Below are 22,073 nucleotides of genomic sequence, written 5' to 3'. Positions count from 1 at the left end.
AGGCCTGACACCAAGGCATTTATCTAATATCCTTGGTAGTGTTGATGGAAGCAAGAATTTATTATCCAGTTGTTCTGTTATTTCTCTAACTTTCTTGAACTACTCAATGAAAGGGAAAAAAAATATGTTGATCTTATTAGTATATCTAGCTCCAAAGTCACCTAAATATCATTTCCATCATAAAATACAATAACTAGAAGGAAAGTTCAGAGTAGGAGTGTCCAAGTTTGGCAACTTTAAGACTTGTGGACTTCAACATCCAGAATTCCTTACGCTGGCTGGGGAATTCTGTGAGCTGAAATCTTAAAGTTGTCTTAAAGTTGTCAAGGTTGGACAGCCCTTAGTTTAGGTTATTAAATCTAACCTTTGTCTACTGCACAAATCTTGATCAAAAGAAATGTGACAGGTGCCTTCTAAGGTATGCTTGAACATATTTAACGACTAAGAATCATCATTTCTTTAACAGGTTCTCCTGCCAAACCACTACTATTGTTAAAGGTATTCCCCTCCTTGATTTTCAATACCCGAAATTCCTACAATTTAACAGCTATCATACATTCTGGTGCCATACATGACAAGTCATAGCTTTCTTCCAAGTTTGTGTGAAGCAGCCATGAATTGTTTTTTTTTTTTTTTGAGGTGCTTCTTGCCATAGAGAAAATTTTCCCCATCTGTCAAGGGATTGACACCATTCTTTTCGACAAGATGCTTGGACTTTTTCTGAGCTTCTTCTCTGTTGTCTTAAAATCGAGTTATGGCAACTGGACTTATTTTTGTTCATTTGAGACATTTCGCTGCTCATCCAAGCAGTTTTCTCAGTCAGAGGAAGTTGGTTAAACATAGAGTCATTGGAATGTATCAACTCCTCCCAGATCAAACTCAGGGTTTCTTTCCCAAAGTGTGTTGATGAAGATTCGCCGTCATTGAAGTAGAGTTGTCTGAAAATTGAGTCATGGCAACTGGACTTATTTCCATCTTGATGATTGAGAATCTTCATCAACACATTCTTCTCTCGCTCTTTGAATAACTTACTGGAAAAGTTGGAAGAGGCTTCTCCAAATGTGCTGAACAAGACTTTCAGAGCAACATGAAGAAAAGCAACATGGCAATTTCACTAAAGCTATGAAAAATTCCTCACAGGAGAGTTTCCTGTTCCCTGATCACGCTTTATTCCACTGAACTTCGATTTATTTGAAATCTTCTCAAAGAATGATGATTGAATTAGACAGAAATACCCAAGGTGAGGTTTCCCCACTTCAAGGGAGGGTTGAATTATTATTTCCACAATTTGGAAACTGAATGCATATGCAAGAAAAAGAGATAGGCTGAAAATGAAAAGCAAACTAAGATCTCTCTCCCTCAGGCAAACCAGCAATTTCCTATTTGCCAATTCTCCACTGCTAATTTAAGTTTACAGGCCCCTTCCTCCTGACAGACAGTTACTGTCATACCATTTTATCACAAATCTGAACCGTTATATTTCAAATTGTCCTTGCATGTACAAAATGCTGATTCCTAACTACTTTGTGAGATCTGCAGAATAGATCCTGGGATTTTTTATTAAAAAAAACCCTAATAAATAAATAAATAAGTGTCAACTTTCATTTAAAGGTCAAGGCACTACTGAAAAACCTCCTGAGTTTCGCAGGAGAAGAAAATTGTTACCAAATAATGCTATGCCGTAAATAAGGACTATATTATATATAATAGGATACAGTGACTATTTCATATTTTCAACAGATCAGTGGTGGGATTCAATTTTTTTTACTACCGGTTCTATGGGCATGGCTTGGTGGGCGTGGCAGGGGAAGGATGCTGTAAAATCTCTAGTCAGAGGTGGTATTTGCCGGTTCTCCAAATTATTCAAAATTTCCACTACTGGTTCTCCAGAACTGGTCAGAACCTGCTGAATACCACCTCTGCAACAGATGATAACTATTGTGGAGAAGAGGCAGCTTTATTTGATCTCAAAGGTTCACTAAAATATCGCTACAGCAATTTAGCTAATGGATTGTCTTAGTAGGAAATTTAGGGTGAAAGTCCTTCATCTAATGTAGATTTTCTGTTTTGCATAATGGAATATATTTTTGATTACTGTATGTAATTTGACTGCCCATTTCTGAAAGGTAGGCAACACGGCAATGAGCGAAACAAAAGAATCCATAAATTTTATTACTCTAATAAATAGCATCCACCCTCTCAAATCACCTTAAAGAACATTTGCAAAACAATCACAATATAGAGATTAAATTGTTAATACCTATTTAGAGATAATAATGCTTTTATAAATATTGTTTGTTTTTACCAAAAGGCTTAGAATATGTGAGATTTTACTAACTGCCAGAATGTATACCTGTAAGTACCAATCCTTACAGCTTTCACATTACATTGGAATTAATATTTTTTAAAAATATATATATTATTTATTTATATCCCACCTTTATTATTTTTATAAATAACTCAGGGCAGAAACATACCCAACACACCTTCCTCTTCCTATTTTCCCCAACACAACTACTCTGTGAGGTGGGATACTATGAGAGAGAGTGTGAGAGGCCAAAGGTTACTTAGCCAGCTTTCAGGCCTAAGATAGGACTTGAATTCACCGTCTCCTGGATTCTAGCCTGTTGCCTTAACCACTAGACTAATTGACTCTCTAATAATATTAACCTTGACACCTCAGTGGCTTTTTCTGGCCTCCTTCTGTGGTGATTGCAAGAGTTCTCACTAAAGAGTCTTCCATGAGGCTCTTGGGCCAAGATGAAGGCAAATCAAATCAAAAGGGAACACAACCATCATTAGCCTCATTTCATTTATATCTTCTTAAAGAACAATAGTAAATTCATGTTTGTTTATTTGTTTTAAATTCAGAAAGACATTTTGTTGTTGTTGTTGTTGTTTAATGGCTTTGACTTCCAGATCTAGACATCAGATATATGCTGTTAGGGATCAGATCCACTGATCAAACCCAGAAAATTAGAGTTGGTTCTTTGAACTCTAAAGCACCTCCTTTCTAATATTTATATACTTCTCGAAAGGTGAAATTAGTATTGTCTGAATGGATGACTGAGAATTCTGCAGAAGAATAAAGCAGTGTGGGATAATTTTAAGATAAGTATGCTAATGATTAAGATTCCTAGATAAACAAAACACCCATAAACATTATGTTCCTGACAGCTGCGAGCATAAGAATCTAAAATGGCAGTAGCCAATGCTAGGCAACACTGAACCATGTAATTTACATCTTAGAGAAATTAAACACAACATAATGGTTTAGCTTCCAGGCGAAAATACTATTAAATCTGCTCTAACAGATTATGACATCATCTGAAACCGCAGGATACACATTTCATGCCAGTTATTATGGTTAGTATTATCTACTGCAGTTCTTATTATTTTTTATTTAATTCATTACAGGAATTATTATTTTTACTAGATGCTTATGCCACTAATTGCTGAAAAAAATTCCCCCAGAGTCTCAATGATATTATTGGAGTGTTTTAGATGAGCTACCTAAAATGGACCCCTATTTTACCATTATTGTCCAGGGATGCTACTTGCAATTCAGAGGATTTAAATTGGTCTGATGATCCTATTCACTTGATTTCCTTTCTCCTATCCTGTTCCAATTTCATGACTCAGGGTCTCTGGAATTGATTAGAGATCTTCTGTCTTACAGTTCCTGCACTTTGCAATAATATCTCATTCTTTCCTTCCCTTTTGCTGAGACTTCTGTCATGCCATTACCTATGCTCGAATAACAATAGGAAAAAGAGTCTATTTCTACATTATGTCAGTTTTGCATGAGTTGACATGAAGGTTCACCCTGTTTCTGAATTAGACGTATGTTTTAAAAGGAAACAGTACAAAAAAGGTATGTGAATTTATATTTAAACACTGTATTTAGGGAAACCTTGACTTATGGCTGGTTGATTAGTGACTGTTTAAATGTATAAAAAAAATTGCCAAAAGGTAATGGCCAGGATTTGAAGTTCCTGTGGTCACATGATCACATTTTGAGTGCTTGGCATAGGCCTGTATTTCCAACCATTTGTAACATCCCATGATCATCATGATTTACAACATTTTTTGTTGGAAATCAATATTTTCTTCTGGTTTCTAGAAAAAAACAACCTATTCCAGTCAATGGGTTTGCTTAACAACCATGGTATTCGTTTAAGGACCACTCCTAAAAAAGTAATAAAATTGGCTCGGTCATGTGATGACCTCTTAAGGACCAGCAGAACTTACAACCATTCTGGCCTCAATTATCATTGTATGTTTAGGACTACATGTATTCTTAGAAAGAGGATAAAAAAGGAATTTTCTAAAAAAAATTAGCAAAGTCTAGTGGTTAAGGTTGAAATCCCGCTTCAGCCATGAAACCTTCCTAGATGACTTTGGGCCAGTCTGTCTACCTCACAAGATTGTTGCTGTGGGAAAAAAATGGAAGAGGCATAGATATGTCATCTTGAGCTGCTAGAAAAATGGTAGACAGATGTAACATGTAATAAAGAAATAACAAAAAATTACATGTAGACAAGAATATAGTGCAACACAGAAACAAAATTGTGGATTATGACAAGCTCTACATTTTCCAAACCTGAAGTTGATGACAAGCTCTACATTTTCCAAACCTGAAGTTGATGTGTCTAGCAAAACCTATATCATGATAAATGTCCTGTAGGGGACACTACTATATTTGGGTATACTTATATGTATACTTGTATACATATGTACACATATGTGTATAACAATATGTATATATGTATGTATGTATGTATGTATGTATGTATGTATGTATGTATATATGTATGTCCATAAGAAAAAAATGATTAATTCAACTTTAATAATTATAATTGCATATTAAAAAGTACCTTATTTATAAAATTACTTGCCCCCTGTCTCCACACACCAATCTTTCTCTCTAAGATATCAATCCATGCAAAGTAGTCCCTTCAGGAAGAACAGTGAAGGAGGAGGAGGAGGAAATGAGATAAGAGTAAAGAATAGCTACACAAGAAAGAGAAGAAAATAAAAGGAATGGAAAATGGAGAGAAATGTGGCAAAAGGAATGGGAATGTTAAGAAAGGAAGAGGATACCAGAGGTTGAAAGAAGAGTGTAAGAAGCCCTCTTTAATTGCTAAAAAAATTCATTACTTATCAACTTCTTCCTAAGTAATTATTTAAATTACTTAGTAAATAGAACTTGTATAATTAATGTTACTCTGGAAGACCAAAAGAATGGGGTCAAACCTTAAGTGGCAAAATGTTTCAAAGATTAGGGGTCACAGTAGAGAAGGCTCTCCCCCTAGACTCCCACCAGCTGTAACTCTTGTCCGATGGGATCTGCAGCATGCCCTCTCTGCTGGCTTAAAGGATGCAGATCATCCCTTAAGATGATAATCAGGTCCACAGATAACCAGGTCCAATGTCATGAAGGGCGTTAAAAATGATAATTTTGAATTGGATCCAGAAGCAGACTGGCAACCAGTGTAGCTTCTGGAACAGCAATGTTACATGTTAATCCTAGGGGTGGCCAGAACTGTCCATGCTGCTGCATTCGGTATCAATTGTAGCTTCTGGATACTGTTCAAGGGTAGCTCCATGTACAGCGCATGGCAGTAATTTGCTTTAATTGTATGCCAGAGATTCAGACAACCAACTTAAAATCTCAGCGTCTCACTTATAAACCATATTGGTTCTTCAAATGTCCTCCTCCAAAAATACATTGACCACACACTCTACAAATAGATGACTAACATACATTATATCAATAGATGTCTAGTGTTGGAACCCTTGAAATATCACTTGGGGCATTACATGTTGTTAAACAGAGTATGCTTAAAGCTTGTCAAGGAATGCTTTGTTGGTGATAGGCAATGAATCAAGGTTGGTGATATAGCTTTCTCTCTCCACCAATTCCTTTGGAATGTAAGCCTCAGCCTAATGCTGTGTTATACCATTCACAATGTTTACTATACCCAGAAGTTTTATTTTGATGCAGTTCCAATCTGTTACTGCCTTCAAAGGATTTCCTAGAGTCCTGATTGGCATATCTGTCCCCATACTTCAATTTTCTCTCTGGATAGCAAAGTTCATTCTCTTAAAATGATCCAGGTTTTTCTCAGCAAACAAGGACTTCACATTTCTCCTTTCATCTCACGAGAATCCCCTCCTCCTTTCTTTCCCATATCTCTTCTCTAGGCCTAATCTTCTTCCCATCATTCTTTCTCATTATATTGTCAATGAATGAAATCTGCTGGAAAGTATCATTTTTGGTGCAGTACTACAGGCGTACCACTGCATTTAATTCCAAGTTAAAACAATATGCAGAGAGCTTAAAGTAGTAATACCAACATTCTATTGGCTACAAAAGTGGCTGAAAATTATGAGCATATGGTCCAGAAAATTATACTAAGTCGTCTGGAGTGGAACTTGATTCTACAGAAATCTTATTTCAGGTAGTTCTTGACTTACAACTGGTTGCTCAGTGATTTTCAGCAATTGGCAACCAAGCCACATTTACTATTATTTGAAGCTTCCTGTAGTCACCTGACCATTATTTACTATATTTTTATAGAAAATCAGTCATTACTTCTCATTGTGTCACACAAAAAATGGTCCCATAGCGAACAATGGATTTGCTTAATGACCATGGTGTTTGCTTTACGGCCATAGTATTTGGTTAATAATTTCCACAAAAATAGGCTGTAAAACTTTGTTGGACAATGATGATTCAATTGTCATGACTTACAGTTGTAATTTTAATGCTCAAATATAGTTTATTTAGAGTTTTAAATCAAGGGTGACCTATACTACTTCTATGTGAGCAGAAATACAAAATTCACTACATTGAAGAGTTTATAAAAACAATGTTGGACAATATTGCCTTCACATATTGATGAGCTGCTTCTGTCTGCAGCCACAGCCAGCATAGCTAACACAAGTAGTCCTCAACTTATGATCACAACTGAGCTAAACATTTACGTTATTAAGTGAACTGTGACCTACTTTATTATCTGTTTTTTAAATGTATTCTTTTCATTTCTTTTTCTCTTTCTTTGTTTCTTGCTTTCTTTTATATCTCTCCTTCTCTTCTCTTTCGGTTCGTAAGGCTGAGTGTTCTTTTTCCCTTTTTTGTGTATGTAATGTCGATATGTTTTTAATTGTAAATTTAATAAAATTTATTTTTTAAAAAAAATAAGTGAACTGTGACCTACTTTATGACCTTTTTTGCCACAGTCATTAAACAAATCATTGTAGTTGTTAAAATGAATCACGAGGTTGTTAAGTGAATTTGGCCTTTCCCATTGATTTTGCTTGTTGGAAGCCAGCTGGGAAGGTTACAAATGGTGATCACAGGATCTTGGAGCAGGGAAACTGTCATAAATACATTCCAGTTGCTAAGCAACTGAATTTTGATCACCTGACCATAAGGATGCTTCAATGGTCATGTGAAAACTAACCATAAGTCACATCAGAGCCATGGTGGCATAGTGGTTAGAATGCAGTACTGCAGGCAAGTTCTGCTTTTCAGCAGTTCAAGGCTCATTGTCTCAAGATTGACTCAGCCTTCCATACTTACGCTTGTTGGGGGCGATATGCTGACTCTGTAAACTGCTTAGAGAGGGCTGTAAAGCATTGTGAAGTGGTATACAAGTCTAAGTGCTATTGCTATTGTCACTGTCACTTTGGTCACTAGGTGAATTGTAGTAAATCAAGAATTATCAATAGTAAAGGATGATTAGAACTACTGTTTAACAGGGTGAGACATGTGTTTTCACCATTTTGTAGGATATATCACAATAAATATAAATATATTAAAGGCAACCACAGATACCAGACTGCAATGAGCAATTCAAAGAGAGTTTATAGATAATGCAGATCAGCAGGATAGCTACTATTCTTTATAGGAATACTGTTTTTTATAGTGAGAATTTGTATCTGAACATAAATACAGATTTGTTTTTAACTAGATATTTATAGAATGGAGGATAGCGATTGTAAATACTTTAAGAACAAATTACAATATATGGCTTATTCATATGTACGCAAGTTCGATTGCACTCTGTCCTTGTTTTGAAGATGGATAAAGATACTTTAATATTTAAGTATATGAAGCAAAGCTTGAAATCATTCTAGATGGCAGGGGTGTCAAACTCATTTTCACCTAGGGCCACGTCAGCATAATGGTTGCCCTCAAAGGGGATGTGGCAGGCCACATTTGGCCCGCGGGCCTTGAGTTTGACACCTGTGCTATATGGTATACTTTAAGAAAAATTGACTTGATTAACTTGTTCTCTTTTTGCAAACTCTAATACAGTGGTCCCCAACTTTTCCATCTTGGTGGCCTGGCCCAGGATGTATGTGTGAGTGGCAGGAGCACTCGTGCCTGCACAACACCACTCGTGTGAGTGCTGGGCAAACACATGCATGCACAAAATTTTACTCATACGAATGGTGGACCCTTGCGCTCATGTGTGAAGCTCCACCCACTTGAACAGAGGGTGCTTGTGCTCATGTGCAAAGCTTCACTTGTATAAGTGGGGCTTCACGTGTGAACACAAGCACTCTCTGCTCAAGCCCCCTTCATTCATGCGAGTGGAGCTTCACATATGTGCGTGCTTGGCCATCACTCCATCACCATTCATTCATTCATTCATTCATTCATTCATTCATTCATTCATTCATTTAATTTCTAAAACTACATTATGACTTTTAGGCAAAACTGATAACAAATTCAGGGCAGAGAATGTTCTGCTTTTTTGCAGACAACTGAGCGTACTAATTTTATTTATTAAATTTATATGCTGCCCCTTTCACCTATGAGAAGACTTTGGGATTTATATATTTTATTTCCACCATTGCAGATTCTTTCTTAAGGGCAATCATGAGTGTCTTTCCATTTGCTTCATCAGGTTCCTTATTATAGCAGCATTTCCTGCTCTTTGAAAGCTGAATTCTTTGCTCCTCCAGCTATCTAAATAAACTGATGCAGTAAAAAGTGGATTTTATCACTAGGAATTGGTCTATAATGAGCCTAAATACAAAGCACAATCCAACCTGAGTAGGTTGCTAGACCAAAGCTTTAGTCTTCCAAGCTTCTGAACTGCAAGCTTTTGAAGAATGGATAAAAACTGAACAAGGAGAGATTTAACCTGGAAATAAGGAGAAATTTTCTGACAGTGAGAGCACTCAAACAATGGAACAGCTTGCCTTCAGAAGTTGTGGGAGCGCCATCACTGGAAGATCTCAAGAAGATATCTGTCAGAAATGGTATATGGTCTCTTGCTTGAGCAAGAGACTGGATGACCTACAAGCAGGGGTGAGATTCAACCGGTGTTACTACCAGTTTGGTGACTATGTTTTGCGCTGCGCGCATGTGTAAAAAAACCTTAAGCTGTGCCGCCCAGACAGCTGAAAAGCTCTGCGCGCGGGTGCGCAACATTTGAAAAGCCTCTTTTCCCCTGCTTTTTCAACCTCAGTTGTGCCGCGCAAAGCAGCTGAGGTTGAAAAAGCAGGAAATAAAGGACAGGTAAGAGCCCGGGCGGGTGGCTGGGCCAAACAACAGCAGACACAGAACCGGTTTGGTGTCTGCTGCTCTTCAAAGCTATCTGTTCTATAGAGCTGGGCAGAACTGGTGGCATCCCACCCCTGCCTACAAGGTCCCTTCTAACTCTGTTAATCTGTTATTCTGCTGCTGGAACTTCTCTCTCTCTCTCCAGAAAGTTTGCACCGGACTGTTATATGTGTAGCATGTATGCGGTGCCTGGTTGTATGTGGCTTTTAGTTGGGATGTGGACAGCTGACTATTAAATCATTGGTTGTTGTTTCTCTGTGCTGCTGCGCCCTTGGCTTTTAAGTACTGATAAGCTCATGGCAACTCAGGACTGTCATCTCCCTGTCAGTCAAGAGGAATGTGATTTACGAGTAGTAGGCAGGCCACATCCCAGTGTATGCAGTCTGGAGAGAGAAAGAGAAGATCCCTGAGGGTTCCAGTGACCTTTGGTTCCAGTGACTGACTCAGGTTGGATCCTGCAACACTATCCTGAAACACATACATTTGCCTTCATTTGCCAAAACACAATCATTCTAAGAAAAATTAGTGGAATATCTTAAAATTGAGATGTACACACTTGGATGCTACTGGATGCCTTTTAATCTGAGGACTGCAAATAGTCATAGCATTGCTTTTTTATCCAGTATCCCCAGTATATAGTAGAAATTGTATTTCTCCATATGTGCATTTCACAGCTCTACCGTACACATCTGTAATCTCATTGCTCTCCCTAAAATGATACCAGCACATGTGCTTTCTGAGCTGCCCCTGCTGTTTATTTCTGCCACCGCTGAGCTTTACAGGAAAATAACAAAATAAATGTAATATTATCGCTAGCACACCAGAGAACAAATAGTGATCCTGCAGCCTAAGAGAGAATTCAATGAAAATGTGATTAGCAATTAGAAGGTGAGGGGAATGAAGCTAGGAAGTGATGAATCTGGCAATCTGGTACATTAGATCATCATTCATTAAAAAAAAAAAAACCTGGTTAATGTACTCCTGCAATTATGAAAAATCAAATAAATGCTAAATTGATGAACATGATGATATGTGAGCGTGGCTCGAAAGAATTGATCTGAGCACCCAGTATCGTCCCTCATCCTATGTTCTTCAAGGAGCATACCACATTGCTGAGCTACACGGCTAATTCTCTTTATTCTCTTGTCTTTTTTCCTATCTGATTTTTTTAAAATCTCTTATCCCATTTATTCTTTAATAGCCATTGGTATTGAAGCTGATGCCTGCAAAAGCGAGTGAGTTGATTAATAGGTATTTTATACATCTGGTATTTTCTCATAAAAGACTGGTAAACTTATTTCAATTATCATACCACCAACAAGGATGCAATCTGTTCACAATGGCTGTTTACGAATGGCTGCTTTGGGTAATGACTGTTTCTTAGCACAGGAAATGAAATATAATATTATTAAACAGAGATATGCGGAACAATATGTCAACTTATCTGTCTTTCCAATGTTTATAGGACTCATTTTTCCTTTGTAATGTTTATTTTATTTTATGGGGCCAAACAGAAGACTAACGCTTCCTTACCAAGACTTCATTACTTTTATTTTTTCCTTTAATGTCCTTGAATATTAGCTTTTACATGCTTCCAAGTAATCAGGGCAAAAAAAAACCCTCATACGTGGTACTTATTAATTCAGATAAACAGATGAAAATGAAAATGAGGCAAGATACTTATCACTGAAATTGGTAAACCCTTTTAGTCAGAAGACTAAGCATTCCATATATCCCCATTACATGGGGTAAGCATGACAAATGCATTATGAACTGATATGCACATTACTTCTTAGTTGAGTTTGCCAAAGATCCCAGAAGAAGTGGATTGGAGATGATTGGAGAAGCTGCAAATAGATTAATTGATGTATGGGACACCAAAAACAAGTATGTACATTTATTTACTTCCACAACCATATTTTCAAAGTGAGGACTGACAGGTAAAATGAGAAACAAGGAAAAGGTAAGCAATACTCCAGTACAGGGATGTCAAACTGGTGGCCATGGGCCGGATGCGTCACATGCAGGCCAGTGGTGAGATTCCACATTTTTTTTCTACCAGTTCTATGACAGCAGTTCTATGTTTTGCGCACTTCATGCGCTTTGCATGCGTACACAGCACTCAAAAAACATCCTCTGTGTCAGCACAATTGCGGGGAGCTGTTTTTTAGCTCAGCTGAGGTGCGGCAATCCACTCTGCCCAGTGCAAATCAGATGAGCTAAAAAACAAGAGAATACAGGACAGGAAAGGGCAGGGTCAGGTGGGCGGGACCAGCCAGTGGCGGTATTTACTGGTTCTCTGAACTACTCAAAATTTCCGCTACTGGTATGCCAGAACTGGTCCGAACTGGCTGAATACCACCTCTGGTACAGGCCATGCCAGTTCCACGAATGGGAAAAATTGCGCGAAATGTCATGTGATGGCAATGTGACGCTGCGAGTTTGACACCCGCTCTAGTAAGATAATGAAAATACTCAGTAATCAGTTGAATATGCTTTTGAAAACAAAATGTGAGATGGAGGTATGGTAGTGGTGGATAGAAGTGGGTAATTGGAACCTTACATATGAACAAATCTACTTGGGAAAGAATATAACACAATCATTTTTATTAGCTCAGTAACCGGAGCTTGGATGTTAGAATGCCCATAGCTCTGGACACACAATGAAGCACAATTAAGATATGATAATAAAATCTGACCTTTGATATAAATAAAAAATGTTCTTTGTGTCTTGTTTTTGTTTGCTTGTGTGTTTGTTCAAAGTATTGTTTACACAGTTCAGGGGTAAAAGGAAATGAAAGGATTATTGGTATTGCCAGTGTATTAAAAAAAAAGAAAATAAAAAGAAAATAAAGGCAAGTCATATTTTTATCACATCTAGGAACAGGAAATGTACTGTGACCTAATATTCCATATTCCAATAGTAGTCAACGCTTAATTTTAGGGCATGGAAAATACTAGTTTTCTAAAAGCAAAAGTCTCAATATATTGAATTGGTAATTGTCTGTACCGCTAAGAAACATTTCAGAAAATTATATTCAAATCTTTCCAAGGAAGTCTTTTTTTTTTTTTTCATTTGGCAAGCAGGTCGCCTTAAAAGGGACCTTCTTAAAGGATCATGAGAATAGTACCTACTTGCAGAGTGGCACAAGGAGGCCTCTGTAGGAAGACTGTGCCTTACGTCAGCTGGGTGTGAGTGTCAGAAGCTCTAGAAAAATGAAAAGGTAAATTGTGTGCTTCTGGGCCCTGGATTTGGCTGAGGGTTTCTGCACATGGCTGCATGGCAAGCAAGCTCTAGGCATCCAGTGTCACAACAGTTTTGGATGTACCGTTGTATCTTGTTTTTCTATGCTTGTGTGTTGGGCCAAAGTATTGTTTACCCTGTTCATGGGTAAAAGGAATGCCTCCTGCCATGCAGAAGGTTTCTATGTGGGTCCTGGGTGCTCCCTCCCTCCCTGAGGTAACCCTGTGCTTCACTTAACAACTGCAATTAGCCGAGCTGGGATTGAGGTTGTTAAGTGAAAAGAGCACATGGCATCTTGCTTAATGATCACTTCGCTCAACAACTGAAATTCTGGGCCAACTGTGGTCATAAGTCAAGGACTACGTCACATTTAGGACTGCTTCAGAGCTGGATAATAGCTACCTATATAAGAACCTTGACCCTTGGCATACAGTATATGTTTAAGTAGCCAATATTTGAAGCTCCAGAAGGATTTCAAAGCAAGCATATAATTGTTTGGGTTTTGCTTTATTTTATTTTACTTTATTCTGGAGCCAAAGCATGAGAAAATAGGCACCCTTATTATTTACAGAACATGGATTCTTACCTCACCTTGTGAAATTTCTGATTGTCTTTCAGGGGGTTTGAAGCTGATGTAGATTATTTAATTCCAGCTTTCCAAATGTGGCACAATCAACTGGCATTTTAAAAAACTTGGTGGTTGAGATTGGTGTGGAGATTTGTGTGTGTGTGTATGTATAAACTTTCAGAATTTCAGGAGTAATATAAAGGCATTAAGAGTTGTTAACCTAATCCTACGTAGTTTTTTCTCTGGTAATATCACACTACTAACCAGAGCATACAAAACATTTGCTAGACCAATACTCGAATACAGTTCATCAGTCTGGAACCCACATTACGTATCTGATATTAGCACAATTGAGAAAGTCCAGAAATATTTCACAAGAAGAGTTCTCCACTCCTCTACTCGTTGTAGAATACCTTATGCCACCAGACTTGAAATTCTAGAACTAGAAAACCTTGAATTACGCCGTCTTCGGTCTGATTTAAGCATGGTATATAAAATCATACATTGCAATGTCCTACCTGTCAATGAATACTTCAGCTTCAACCATAACAACACAAGAGCACACAATAGATACAAACTCAAAGTTAACCGCACCAAACTTGATTGCAGGAAATACGACTTCAGCAATAGAGTGGTCAATGTCTGGAATACTCTACCCGACTCTGTAGTTTCTTCCCCAAACCCCAAAAACTTTAACCTTAGACTGTCTACTATTGACCTCACCCCTTTCCTAAGAGGTCTGTAGGGGGCGTGCATAAGCGCACCAACGTGCCTACCGTCCCTGTCCTATTGTTTCTCTTATTCTTCTTTTATTTTTCTTATGTGTACCCATTTCATGTATTCACAACTATGTATACACTTATACTTATTATCTTGTAAACAATTGGCAAATCAAATAAATAAATAAATAAATAAATAAATAAATAAATAAATAAATAAATAAATAAATAAATAAATATTATAAACAAAACCCAAATCACCTATATCATTTCTTGAGAAAACTCCATTTCATTTATTCCCAATCTCTTCATTCATATATGATTATTGACACAGTTCTGGGGATATAATAAGAATAAATAACTCTGTCATCTTCAAATTTTCACAGTTACTATTTAGGCATTACTGAGGCATTTTCAGATGATATACTTTATGATAGTAGACTGTGGGGTTTAAGTAACTTGCATTCATGGCTATAAAGAGCAAGTGGAAGAAACAAGGGATGTTTTCACAGTATGCAATATAATGAATGAAGAAAATATGAATTAAGTTATTAAAATAAAGATACAAATAGTAATTGTAATGATGGTTGTCATGCGACTGGAAGAACTATGGAAGCAGCACACAAATGCATTTGTTAAGTGTGCTGATATTTTCTTTTTCCGTTATATGCCTGACCAGACAGTCTGAAAATGTGTTTGCAACCATGATAACATTAAAAATATTACATGAAGAGGAAGAGACAGTCCCCCGCATAGAAAAGATGAACTTGCTATGTGAGGGGAATAATAATTTTTATTTTGTTCAAAAGATTAGGGATAAAGAGTTCATATGCTAAAAATAAAGAAGTAATTTGTACAGAGATTGTTTTGTCAATGTGGGGTTATTTATTTTTAAGAGTCCTTTTTAAGCGTTGGTCAATTCACCCTAGAAAGCCATGTTCTGCAGGCTAAAAATATAACACAACCTTTTGCCTGTATCAAAATGTGGCAGCTCACTCGTGCATATACACTCATGAATGTTTGAACTGGATCGATGGAAAAGCCTTGTACTTCAAGGCCCATTGAGTTTTTAGAAAATTATTTTTGCACACACGTTTGTGTATGCATGCATATGTAGGTTGGAAAAATATCACATAAGTGGCCTTTTGGTTCACAACCATTCATTTATCAATCATTTGAGTCTATGAAAGCATTGGGGAAAAAATAACTTACTTTTTTTCACAAATCCTTACATTCAGGGGTGGGCTGCTGGCGGTTCGCAGCGGTTTGGGAGATCCTTTAACTAAGATTCTGCACAGTTTGGAGAACCCCCAAATCCCATTCCTGGCTAGCCCCGCCCACCCCACCCCTTCCAGTAGTCCCCACGTGGCCCTTTTTGGATGCAGGTAAGTGCAGGGCACTCAGAGAGGCTCAGGGAGGGTGAAAAATGAAGCTCCCAGAAGTTTGGGAAGGCCAGAAACAAGCCCATTTCCGGCTTCCAGAGAGCCTCCGGAGCAAAAACGCCCCCCCACTGTGGTGTAGGAGGCCAACTAAGCCACACCCACCATGGCCATGCCCACCTAGCAACTGGGCAGAGAACCCGTTGCTAAAATTTTTGAAGCCCATCCCTGCTTACATTTAGAACTTTGCAGCCTCCCAGTGGTCCCGTGATCGAAGTTGGGTGCTTGGCATGTATTTACAACAATTGCAATGTCTTGGGACCATGTGATCACCAGTTGCAATCCTCCCAACTAGTTTCCAACAAGCAAAGGGCAAATCCAGATTCACTTAATGATCACGGTGACTCACCTAACAACTATGGCAAAGAAAGGTTTTTAATTGAGCATGACTCACTTAACAACCACCTCACTTAGTGACAGAAGTTCTGATCTCAGTTGTGGTTATAAGTCTAGGCCCACCTGTATGTGGAAATCAGTATTCAATAGTGCAGCCAGGAGGAGTCGGCCTGCATTGTAAACCAAACTATAAACTAGCAAGCAGTTTGAAGGCTGACCTTGCCCTGATTTACACCACTTTTATTTAAAGAGAAGATAATGAACTTTTTTTTTTTAATTTGTGCAACATTTGTTTTACATTTTTTCTCCTAAATCAAGGATAGGGAACATTTTTGTATCTGGGACTGCATTGCCTTAAATATAATCTGTTAGGAGATGCATACCAAATACAATGGAGGAATAATAAAATTCCCACAGAGGGCGAATAGATTGTGAAAATTTGTGAACTTGAGGAGATGGTAAAACTGACCTTTTGGTCAGAGAAAAACAATAAAACCTTTTTTTGAAAGACTGGAAACCCGATATGGATGTTTTGCTTAAAGAAGAAAAAAAATGACCTGATTTTATAGATCTGAAGATTAAAAAGATGTGGATTAAATGAGGGTATGAGGAAATTAGCAAAATATTTAAAAGATAGTATCTCTAGGCAAGCATTTCTCAATTGTTCATGGCTGGCTGAGGATTCTGGGAGTTGTAGTCCATACATCTGAAGGTGACCAAGGCTGAAAAACACAACTCTAGGCCAGAGCTATCAACTTCCCGGCCTGAGGACCAGATGAGTCACATGCTATCTATGCCCACACCCGGTTTAGCAATAGGGGATATGTCACGTGACATAGCTGTGATAATGTGAGTTTAACACCCCTGCTCTAGGCTATGAAAAGTCAAGGTATATAACCTTAATAGTGTTAAGCACTTAATTAAAAACTGAATGGATTCAGGGTGAAGTTTCTAAAAATTGGAGGAAATGATTATTTAATGTAGGCACTATAAATACAAAGAAGCCATATTTGTGCCAGTTACTTTTGATCTTTGCTGTTCTGCTGAAAAAAAATCCAGCATAGCTCTGTTTCCATATATGCTGATCATATTTTTCAATTTATACTTTAGCAATAGTCTTAGTTTTCTGAATATGTTTAATCTTTTTGCCTGAAGATTGTAATCACGAATCATACAAATACATACAAACATATATTTACTTACTTTTGGATAAATTACATATTAAGAGCGACTACAGTATACAGCAATTTGACCCACATAGAATAGTTCCAAAAGATAGAGAACTAAAATATTAAATGTAAATTATAAGTCATGTTCTGGAAGTTTTTTAGTGAGTTGAAAAATAGGAGAGAGCCAAAAATCTGAGAGCCAAACAATGACCTACACAGTCTAACCACATATACCTTCATAATTAGCAAAAAATATCCAGTCATCTTCAGGTTTATTTCCAGCTACAGCCAATTTCAACTACAAAACATAGTCATTAAGATAGTCATATGAATGAAAATTTGAAGGATGAATGGAGAAGAGAAATGTAAAGTCTCATTTAATTTCTTAAAGTTTTGCTGGGATACAAATAAGAAATAAAAAAATGTAAATCCAGGAATGTATATAAACAATGTTGAATCTCCCTGGGAGCACCAGGAAATGGGAACTACTGAAAATCTTGTTTAATTTTATCAAGTTATAACTGAGTCTGAGATGAAGCTGGTATGTTTTGAGGTCTTGTTCTGGTTTTACACATGTTATTGTTGTTATTGCTGTTGTTGTTATTATTATTATTATTATTATTATTATTATTATTATTATTATTATTATCATTATCATTATCATTATCATTATCATTATCATTATCATTAAAGATTGGAATCTTACCTCAACTTTGTAAACCACAGCTCCTGTTGAAAGAGAAAAAGAAATGTGAGATTTCATTGTATTTATTGGTGTCTTATTTTTTAAAAAGAAATTATATTCAAGATAAAATAAGTGAAGGAGGCAAAATAATCTATCAATTGATTAAAATTATAGTTGCTTTGTTCATTACACTGATTTCCAACTTCTAGAGGAATTGAAAAATTGAAGAACTATAGTTTTTTCCTCATATTTTGTCCTCATTAGTAATCTGAGATACACTAGGTTGCGTAACATTTTGTGTTTCCCAAGAGCATTTGCAATCAGGCTGACAAAGTTGAATTGCAAAAGTGACAGTTTTTAGCGCATGTGTGCGCGCACACGCACACACACACAAAATACTGTTATAAAAACAAGGTGTAAAATAAGTGTTAAGTCATGGAGTGTAATGGTTAAGGCTCCTGATTTAGGATGCCCAGTTTCAAGACTTCCCTGAAGCATTTATTGAGTACATTTACAGGCCATTTCAACATAAAAAATAAAAAATAAAACTGAAAGCTTGAGTCAAATATTCCCTCATAACCCAGAAGAATGTTTGTTGTGGAGAAAACTGGGGGGAAAAACTTTATATGTGCTCTTTTGATCTCTCATTCTTTATAGTCTTGCATTTATTCCATTGGTTTTTCAGTGCCATGAAACAAGAGACATTCTTCTCAACCTCTTCATTTTAATTTTTCCAATATTTAACTATGTGGGTTGTAACTGTCGTTTTGTAGCTCTTTCATTGCAAGAACTGTACAGATAAAATTGGTGAGGTAGGAACCAACAATCCATAGACAAGGCAGAACCATTATGTAAATGGTGAGTAGATCTGCCCCAGTCTCAAGACTATTAAGAGAATATGCATTTTTTTTATTCAGAAAGATATGAGAAAAAGCCTAGAACTAGAGCAAGCATGCATATGCATAAGCACACAAGCAGATGGCTTGATGTTTGTGTTTAATAGTAAGGAGATATTCTGAAAATATATCTTTCTTTTGCAAACTTTAATACGATATTTTTTAATCAACAAATAGTAAGAAATATATTGTTTCATAAGCTTTTACTGCTATTGGAAATAGATGTTGAAAGTCATTAAATTAATAAGCAATGTGATTGTTTTATTAGGCAATCCTATGTTGGCTATTCAGTGCATCTAGCTATTTTATCATAATGTATTAGCCAATTATTTGGCTTATTGCATCTAGCTATTGTATTGCAATTTATCATAAAAGATCACAAATCCATCCAAGACCTACAATTTCCAACAAAAAAACTATGAAGAAAATTGAGTTTTTAGTAGTAATCGCATTATATTTATACAACATATAAATAAGGTGAAAATTGCTTTCTTTCCTATTAACAACTCTACTGGAGATCACTAACAAAACTCTCTTGACTCAATTAAATTTGAGGTGAAATTATGTTAGAATATAGTTTCTCTATCTGGAGGGAAGTTGGCAAAATTTAATAGGGACACCAATGAGGTTATAGAAATACATTATTGCCATTTTATAGAGAGATATAAAATGATTAGTCGATGGAAACAACCACAAATGTCATGTTTTATTTCTGGAATTCACTTTTAAAGCTTGATTTATTTGTTTTTATTATTACTGTCTAGCAAGCACTTGAACAATTTGAATAATTTATTTACATAGTAACTTGAAGAAGAATTGTTCTAATTATATTAAACTCAACAAAAATATATACTTTACAGGAAGTCAGTTCCTATTTTACACTGAAAGGAAGGAGGGAAAACAGCAACTTTGCTATAATACAGAATGTATTACTGGCACTTTTGATATGTGGACTGAACTAAATGAACTAAATATGCTGGAAAATAAAGTATTCCGGGGGCATGAACCGTAAACATTGTGTAGGGCTGTAACTTCCCAGAATTGTCCTTAAGGCTTTGAAAACTGACAACCATCCATAGTTGCAGATTTAGACTGGAAAGAAAATCTTGCTACAGAAGCAAACCCTGATGCCTAGTACTCCATGATTTCTCTTCGGTCATATAGATCTCCTACACACACACATACACACACACACACACACACTTAAAAAAACCTGCAACATTAGAAACTTTCTCTCTCCCTCATTTTGGTATCAGCCTGAGCATTCCTGGTTCAGTATGGAATTGCTCTTTGCATGTGAGTGTAGAAACTAGGTTTCATTCAGGGGTGACCAACCTTGGCAACTTTAGGATCTGTGAACTTCAAACTCTTACTCAGCTTAAGTAATTTTAAAATTACCCTTTACAGCAGACCCCGATCTCTCTCTGCAGTTGAAGGCAGAGTGGCTCTACAGCTTGAAGTAAATATTATCTCATTCCAAGTTAAAGCACATACATACTTTTTACTTCTTAATGGGAGAACACTTGTATCCTAATTGAATTATTCCTCTGATGAAAAATATTCTGATTTCTTAAATCATACTTTTATAACCCAAGAGTTGGATTTAAGAAGAAATATGTGGAGGGTTATGGATAGTCCTTATGATTTCCTGGAATCTTAAATATGAAAAAAAAGTTTTTGTGTTGTCCAATTTCTCTCTGGTACTAGAGAGGTATCTAATGGATACTGCTATCAGTTGAAATAAAGTTTTACATTGTCTTTTATTGTTCAAATGGGAGTAATAAAGCAGCTGACAGATTGAGGAATAAGGGATATTCTGGGAACTATTAAAATATGGTATAAAAATACCTTTACAATGATTAGCATGTACAGTTAAGGTGCAGGAGACATTTTTAAAGATTTATTGTGGAACATTGGCTATTTGATTTAACTGCAGATTCATCAATTGCCCAACTCTAGTTTCTTGTAAAAAATGACTTCTAGAAGATGGAAAAAGAAAAAAAATATATAGAACTGCTACTTAATCCTTTTTGCAGAAAATGGCACTAAACCATCCAATTTCCAATGCAGAAAAATAAATAGGAATGTGTAGAAATACTTTATGAAAGATAAAGTCCTTATATAGAAAATGTTATGTGCCTAAATTAACACTTCTTCTGTAAAAAAATGTAAACATCTGATTAATTAAAATGTTAAGATGAAAATTCTTTAAAAATGCAGCGTTAATATTATTGAGAGCAGGGGTGGGATTCAAATTTCTTAACAACCAGTTCTGTGGGTGTGGCCTAATTTGTGGGTGTGGCTTGGTGATCATGTGACTGGGTGGGCATGGCTTGCTGATGGGGTGTGGCTTGTATGTAAATATTGTAAATATTGATGTAAATATTTATTTTTTTTAATGAAAAAAGAGCAACTTTTACCCAAAATCAGGCAAAGCAGGGAGGAAGATTGAGTTGCTCACAGAATCACAGCTTCACTCAGAGATCTACCATTCTGCAATCTGCTACCTGAGTCTGTCACATAAAATTTGCTTACAAGCAAACTCACAAAATTAACTCACAACACACCATTATGTAAATATTGAATTTTTTTTATTAAAAAAAGAACAACTTTTATCCAAAATCAGGCAAAGCAGGCAGGCAGATTGAGTTGCTCCCAGAATCACAGTCTCACTTAGAGATCTACCATTCTGCAATCTGCTACCTGAGTCTGCATTGAAAATAGAAGCTTCAGTCCTAAGGAAGGTTCAGTTCTGCTTTTAGATTAGCTGGAAAGCAAGAAATCCAACAATTTCCTGCTTTCTAGCTAATCTAAATCTCCCGGCATAGTAGAACAGCTGATGGTTGGGGGGGAAAAAATAGCAACTTATGAAATGCAGGCAAGTTTGATGGCTCGCATGCCATGTAAGGAGTGAGTGGGCGGGGAGGGGAGGGCCCAGCCAGTGGTGCGATTTGCCAGTTCTCCGAACTGGGCAGAATCATAACAAACATAACAATCATAACGACCAGGTAGAATTCCACCCCTGCTTGAGAGTTTAAGATTAAAGATAAGATTTAAAATTTTGCACAGTTCCTATAAAAACAAAGTTTATATTTATATTTTAATATATAAGCTTATACGGTATTGTAATTAGAGTTCAAGGGGGGAAAAATCCAACTATTGCCAAAGTTTTCCTCTTTGGAAACAACTATTTTTGAGAAGTACAAATCAATATAAATTAATGTATACTATTTAAGTAAATATAAAATAGAATTAGGCAAATGGGTTCTGCATTTTTTTTCCTATGCATTCTTAGTCATTGAAACATATATTTCACTCATAGGCATACATATCCCTCTTTTTACAACTTATTTCAAAAGGGAAGAGTATTTCTCTGAAATTCTCACTAATAGAAAGTGGCACTTAGACACTTATTACCTTGTGATGTGGCCAAA

The 22,073-nt window shown here is 36.5% G+C and overlaps 1 protein-coding gene across 28 annotated transcripts in view; it reads right to left on the bottom strand.

The window, feature by feature from the left end:
* The window catches only part of PTPRD (protein tyrosine phosphatase receptor type D), a 1,313,296-nt gene that overhangs the window by 604,024 nt on the left and 687,199 nt on the right, over nucleotides 1–22,073 (bottom strand). For all 28 annotated transcript variants that reach the window (XM_087957701.1, XM_087957705.1, XM_087957708.1 and 25 more), the window contains one exon: nucleotides 17,765–17,787. The gene's annotated coding sequence lies outside the window, so the exon portion shown is untranslated. The remainder of the gene's footprint in view (nucleotides 1–17,764; nucleotides 17,788–22,073) is intronic.

Source organism: Notechis scutatus, chromosome 2 (assembly GCF_049901735.1).
Source record: "Notechis scutatus isolate UNSWTSFEM ecotype Mainland chromosome 2, rNotScu1.2, whole genome shotgun sequence".
Classification (NCBI taxonomy): domain Eukaryota; kingdom Metazoa; phylum Chordata; class Lepidosauria; order Squamata; family Elapidae; genus Notechis; species Notechis scutatus.
This window is presented reverse-complemented; position numbering and strand designations above follow the sequence as displayed.